The following is a 7,259-nucleotide window of genomic DNA, read 5'->3' as shown; positions in this document are numbered from 1 at the left end:
TTATAATTTATGCTACAAAGATACGGTTAAAATCATTTAGTCCACTTTTATTTAATCAAACAGAGTGACTAAAACACCCACATTTGTTGATTAGTTTAGCAAAAGGCCACAAGACCTATTTTTACAAAAAACAAACAAATTGTCATTTTATACCTCAGGCAGGTGTTTTCAAGGTGGTTGGGTGGCTTTTTGTAAATTTATCTAATTTTACAAACTAGCAGTTACAGGTGAAAATGCACGTACATTGCAGGACTATAGCCCCATATGAATGTGGTGGGTCAAGTACAAGTGAGCCCTTATAACCTAGCCCAATGGAGCATATATGCTTGTGTAGCCTTGCATCAATGTACATTTTCCATATGTGATAATGAGTCCCTCCCACCCCTGGTGAGCCCATGGACCATTGTTTCCAACTCTCAACCAACCAAAAAATTAGCTAGATTTTCCATGTGTGGACCATCAACCATGAACCCCACCTTGATCTTGAGGATGGAGAATTTGCATTCACATGATAACCCCCATGTGTGGAAAGCAGCCATGAGGATTGGAAGGAGTGAAGCCAAATCTGATGATGGCATCCCATGTGCAAACCCCACAAGGTGGGAGAACAGGAGATTCAAAAGGGACATGATCCATCTACATGGGGCCCACAGTTCCCCCATCCTTTTTTAGAAAGTAAAATCCCTTTCTCCAGTTTGTATGAACAAACATTTACTTTGTCGGCATGACGACGGTAGGTATGGCAGGCTGAGCCAGGTCTTTGTGCCGTGTGCTGTTTCTTCGGGTTATAAATTCAAAAAAAAAAAAAAACATGAGAGAGAGAGAGAGAGAGAGAGAGAGAGAGAGAGAGAGAGAGAGAGAGAGAGAGAGAGAGAATCTGACTTGGCAACTGTGCTTTAGAAAACTGCCCTAAATACCAAGTTTATGTATAGCGTTGAAAGTGCACGCCATGGAGATCAGATCCAGTAATCGGGATTGAGTGTACCTTTGTAAAGAAATCACGTCCAGCTGTTTGCCTGCTCCTCGCATTTTTCTTTTAGTGGCATTTTCTCCTAAAATTGTTCAATAATTGTTTTCTAAAATTACTGAATTATTTTAATTAATTATTATATTATTATGTTCATCTCTATAATAATTGCTTTTTCATCTAGCAATTTTTCATTAAACAAACTATACTCTCCCTTCTAGGGATGGCAGTGGACAGAGGCGGGGTACAAGGTTCCCACCCCTGCCCCATCGTAAAATAAGGACCTCCATCCCTGCATGGGTTTGGATTTTAACCTCTATTCCTGTCTCATGTCCTCTATCCCTGGTCCAAATGAGGCGAGGCCCGGTTTTCCCTCGGTCCATTGCCATCCCTTAGAAGGATTGGGGGCAGGGCGAGGCGAGGAAAAGCGTAAGTCCATTCCTGCACGGGTTTTGATTTTAACCTTGATCCCCATTTCATGTCCTTCGCCGCGCTGCCGGTCCCGTTTTCCCCCGGTCCACTGCCATCCCTACTCCCTTCAGCTAGTGCATGCCTTAAAGATCCGTGAAAATAATTGAAACATTTAGCATTTTTTTGTCAAAGACACCGTTAAAAGAAATGTAAGAAGGGGCACACGGGAGGACGTCACTTGCTTTCCAAATCAATGTATTGTGTGCAAAAATGCCGAAGAATCTGAATACCACATTTTTTTGGGAGTGTGCTTATGCTAGGGAATGCTTTCAAATTGAGTGTGGCATGCTTCTCATAATTTTTGGAACAGCGTTGGGGATCTTAAGAAAGTGTCGAACGTTTTCTGTTTTAAGAAAAACAGAAAAATTATATTCTCCTGGAGATGCTTTGTAGTTATCTTATGGAGACTTCTATGGCTTCAAATGAATGGGCGTCATTCGGAGTTAATGCAACCAAGTTATTTGCTAGCAGCTTCAGCCTTGCGTGAGCTAGGTCTTCGAATTCAATTAGAATGATCTCAGCTGAAAGTGCCATTTCCTCTTTTTGTTTGAATATGATTGTACAGCATGAAGTTTGACATCTCATCGCTCTCCTTATTCTTGTAATACTTGTTTATTTAATCTAATGAATATTTTTCTTTCAAAAAAAATTAGATGAAACATGAAGCCTCTCATTTCAAAAAGAATGAGCAAAGAGTATTCACATTATAGTTAAGGACGTTTATTCCTCAAGTTTCGTATATAGGACGCCACAGGCAAGTCTACTATCACTTGCGTGAACCAGAGAGAGAGAGAGAGCTCTTTTATTATATATTCATGTACAAAGCCAAGTATTACATGAAGGAACTCTGCTCATGTATCTAATTTTAGCAGATGTTGTTGACTTTCTCTTTGTTACAATCTCTTTTGCCCACTATGATTTTGTACAGCTCAGTATAACTGCCATTGCCATCAATGTGATGCATTGGCAAACATACATTTTCTGTTAATAAAAGGAAAAAAAAAAGGTCACAGAAGAAGAACATTATGAGTTGTTGCCTTTATTCCTATCACATGCAAAATCGTTTCTTCTTTAAAAAGCACACTTAAAAAGTATGGGATCAACAAAGAACCCTTGAAAGAAAAATTGCACCTAAAAATGGGGCCCTAACTTCAGGGTATATTAAAAGAATGTGGGCACCACAGAAATCTTTAAAAGCTATTCAACTTGGAAATCAAGAAAAGGCAAAGAAAATGATGCATCTTCAATCAAATCCTCCAAATCCCACTCCCTCAATCTCCATTTATCTCCGTCCCAGTAATTTTCATCACCAACATTATTATTATTAGTATTATAGTTGATATTGGCGACGGTGGTGGTGGCGGGAGTGGTGGTGGGGGTGATGATAGCAGTGGTGGTGGTGTTCTCATCCATGTTAATGTTTCCCAAGGATGGAACAAAAAGATCTCCACCCATGCCTTCCATAATGGGATGACCCTCCAAGCCACTCTTTTCGGCACCTAAACCACCCAATAAGGAGTTGGGCATATGGAGGTAACCGGCTAAACCGGTCATGCCATATCCAGCTTCTAGTAATGGAAACCGGCTGCATGGCATAGATGGTTGCATAGATGAGGCTGATGATGAGTCCATGTACATGGTCATGTCAGTATCATGCATGGACATGAACCCCCCCATGAGCACCTCATCTTTAGCCTCACCACTATCACTTGGCTTTGCTGTTGATGATTGATTTTTTAGCCTTTTCTTGATGGTGGAATTCCAAAAGTTCTTGATCTCATTGTCGGTCCTGCCCGGCAGCCTAGAAGCAATCTGTGACCACCTGTGCACAAATTCCATGCCAATGTTAGAAGCAGAAATCTCTCTCTCTCTCTCTCTCTCTCTCTCTCTCTCTCTCTCTCTCTCTCTCTCTCTCTCTCTCTTTTTCCTCCGAAAGAGGATGAAGATAATCGCACAGAAAGTGAATAGCATCTCACTCTAGTATTGGTCCTTGAGATAATAGCATTTCATAATCAATGAGGTGATAATAATAATTGATCGATAGTATAATAAATAAGGATAAATGAAAAAGACTTATTTTGTTATCCATGTCAATATGCATGCTTATATACCTTTCTTTGTGCTTCTAGATACTATGTTAATTACATTGGGACCTATGCAACAAAAAATATTCCTTGTATATGTTTTATTGTTAGGTACAGTTATGATCGTTTCCACCATACTAATGATCCAATAAATAAATGAAACCCAATTTAAAAAAATCGGTCATGGAGGGGTCTGATGAGATATCTGGATAGTTAGGCTGCACTATCATAATTGAGGGGTCTCAGGTTCAAATCTCATGAGAATTATCCCCTAGCTTGCCTAGCAAAAGCAATATCAGTCTTGGAGCATCACTAGTTGTTTTTCATCAGAGTTCGGTTACTTTATTGATCTACTTCTATTATACTCACATGAATCACAATGATGGTTCTTATCTATAGTGATAATTATGTCTCATATGACCAAATCATTATTGGCTTAGTGGTGGAGTGTGAGCAGCTAATGAAAAGATAACCACATTGGTTGTTCTTGTTTTTAGACGTTAGTAAGGTGACAACGAAGTCAGCCTGATTAATCGTGCAATGCCAAATTGCCCTAGTGGTTATTCAATCGATTTCATTTTGCTCATCATTTTGTTTGGAACAGTTTTGCAATCTCCATAAGTTCCAAGCGACTCTCTCTCTCTCTCTCTCTCTCTCTCTCTCTCTCTCTCTCTCTCTCTCTCTCTCTCTCTCTCTCTCTCTCTCTCTCTGTTTTTATATGCTTTCAGATTAAGGAAGTGAAGGAAACATGTATTCATAGGTTTATAAACATGTACCAAGAGAGCATAAAGAAAAGAGAAAAAGACTCACCAACTTTTTCTCGCTCTTTGGGGGATAATAATTAATAATTGCCCTCTATTTTTTACTATTGCTGGAAATTGTTTTATGGAGATTACGCAAGAAGACGTGTAACTTTATCATAGATAAAAGTGCACTGTAATATATATATAAAACTGAACATATTAGGCCCCATTTTCTTGATCTGCCCCGTTAGGTCCCATAGTTTGAAGTGTTTTATTATAGATCTGAACCGTTAAATGTGTTTAGTATGTGCTATTTAGTGGGAATCTGGGAATCGACTCTTGAATCATGTTTTTTAGATGACAAAATATATTTTTATGAGCTGTAAAAAATGATGCCTTCATAGCCATTGATTTTGGATCTCCGGACAACCCTATATACATCTCAGATTCTAGTGATCTGAAAGACTGTTCCCAATAAACAGAACCTATAGATTAGGTCTATGGTGTTAGATGTGAGAAAAAGCTAAAAAAAACTACGAATTTTTAAGGAGCATAACGGGGCATAACGAAAAAAAGGAGCAACAACAGCGCACTACTATATATATATGGAATCAAATGACATGAACACCTAGCCTTCCATTAATAACAAAGGATGATCCTTAGCCTTCGAGGGCTCCGCCAGTCTACATCACCAAGTTGACAGAACATCACAAGTTGAAAATGCAACGATGTGTCCTTTGCCACAAGGTTGGAGCGAGGTAGGATCAGGTGCAATCACATTGCACAAATGCAATACGTTGTTTCACCTGATCACTTTCCATCTTCTATTATACAGCCTGTCAGGGTGTGATCCTACAGGCTACAGCAGATGGATGGTGATCAGATGCAGCGACACATTACATTTGTTCTACTTGATTGTACCTGATCTCCACACGTCTGAAACTGGGTGTACTTCTTGGTGAGCAAGGGGGACACCAATGAGCTTGGTGGGTAAGGTGGGGCTTTCCCTATTATCCCCAAAAAAACAAAAGGAATCACAACAAACAGGAAATCAACAAGTGACTGTTAATTATAAGGAAATTTTTGTGTCTTTTCTTTTTCTTAGAAATAGAAAAACGAATTCTACACAATTTACAAAATTAGAAAACCTAGTCACAGATAAGAAATGATAAAAGAACTTGACAATTAATGTGCCAATCTCTCTCTCTCTCTCTCTCTCTCTCTCTCTCTCTCTCTCTCTCTCTCTCTCTCTCTCTCTCGTGTGCATGAGTGTATGATAAGCTACTTGGTAGAATTCCTTTTCTCAAGCAGGAAGTCGATTTTAGAATAAAAGCTATCTTTCTTTGAAAGTTCGGGCTAAGATGCCCCAACCTACGCACACAATTGTTTCCCTTTGAGTACCATCAGATCCAATCGAATATGTAGTCAGAATGCCAGCATGTAATGCCTCCACGATTTCGAATACATGAAAAGAACAAGCATCTTATAAGCAATGACATGAACCCCTTAAACTACATATATAAATTCAATCAAACAGAAAGCAAGTGCAGAAGAAAAAAGCACTACAAACCAGACAAGATGGCACTTTAAGTGAAACTATTTTCCAAATTAACGAGATGCCTGCTTTATATATAATCGATATTATGAAACCAAGTTGTGTGTATTAGAGATTCTTTCAATATATATATATATATATATATATATATATATATATGTGTGTGTGTGTGTGTGTGACCGTCCAAAATCCCTTCTCTAATGATTGAGTTTTCCATTCATCGGGACCTTACATATTAGATTTTTATCATTTATTTAGTGAGCAATATATTTTGGATTATGAATTTTTGAAGTTTAGATTTAGATTTATTTTTTAAAGCGCTAAAAGACAACCACCCACAATACTTTGTATTGTAAAGTTTTAAAAGCATTGTGAGCTGTCAATTTTTTAAGTTTCAAAAAAATATGCCTATATGTCATAAAGTCTTCAGTCTTAGTATAAAGCATATTTTTATTAAATAAATTATAAAGAACAAATATATGAGATCCATCAATGAGATGCTCAAGCATTGGAGAAGGGGAGTTGTTCGATCATCGTTCGTTATAGATTTTGGACCTTTCTTTGGTTGGAAGGTCCCCTTATATATATATATATATATATATATATATATATATATATATATATATATATATATATATATATATATATATATATATATATATATATATTAGAGAGAATGAGATGTTAGAGCTTTGGAGATAACTAAAATCATAGGATTCCTACCAAATATCTTTGGTGCGATGTATATAATACAGCGGATGAGCTAAAGCTTATTAGTTCCAAGCAGTCAAAGAACAAAGTGTGACCCATTACAACTGACATGATAAGACCAAGTGGAGATCATATATTTATCACTAATGAATTAAAATGGTTGGTAGCACTGCCATTAACATCATTATTTGTGAGAGAGAGAGAGACCTGTTGCCAAGGATGGAGTGGAGGTGGATGATGAGGTCTTCCTCTTGGGGTGAGAAGGCGCCACGCTTGAGGTCGGGGCGAAGGTAGTTGATCCAGCGCAGTCTGCAGCTCTTGCCGCAGCGCTGCAGCCCTGCATTCTTGGCGACGTCGCTCCAGCATCCCTGCCCATTCCTCATCATGTAATTCATCAGCTTCTCATCCTCCTCCGGGGACCACAGCCCCTTCCTCAGCCTGCTGCTGTTGTTGCCACTATCCTTAACAACGCTGCTGCGGGTACCAACAATAAGCTTGTTGCAGGAAGAGGAGGAAGAAGAAGAAGATAGGTCTGATCTTCTCATTGTAGGCTAGCTGCTTCTCTCCTGCTACTCCAACTCTAGAGAGTGAGAGAGAGAGAGAGACAAGGAGAGAGATGTGATGATAGGTGATGGATGGTGAGGAGTAGTACTGGGCTGGATGCTGTTTGTTGCTTGAAATATGAGAAATAGTGGGGCAGCGTCGGTTGATGGGTCGAGTGGGAAAAA

The 7,259-nt window shown here is 38.8% G+C and overlaps 1 pseudogene; it reads right to left on the bottom strand.

The window, feature by feature from the left end:
* Positions 1-2,635: 2,635 nt before the first annotated feature.
* LOC149828002 (transcription factor MYB83 pseudogene) lies at positions 2,636-6,986 on the bottom strand (annotated as a pseudogene).
* Between the last annotated feature and the right edge of the window lie 273 nt (positions 6,987-7,259).

Source organism: Nuphar pumila, chromosome 10 (genome assembly GCF_984573655.1).
Source record: "Nuphar pumila chromosome 10, dmNupPumi1.hap1.1, whole genome shotgun sequence".
Classification (NCBI taxonomy): Eukaryota; Viridiplantae; Streptophyta; class Magnoliopsida; order Nymphaeales; family Nymphaeaceae; genus Nuphar; species Nuphar pumila.
The sequence above is the reverse complement of the archived record's forward strand: the minus strand, read 5'-3'. Positions and strand labels throughout refer to the sequence as shown.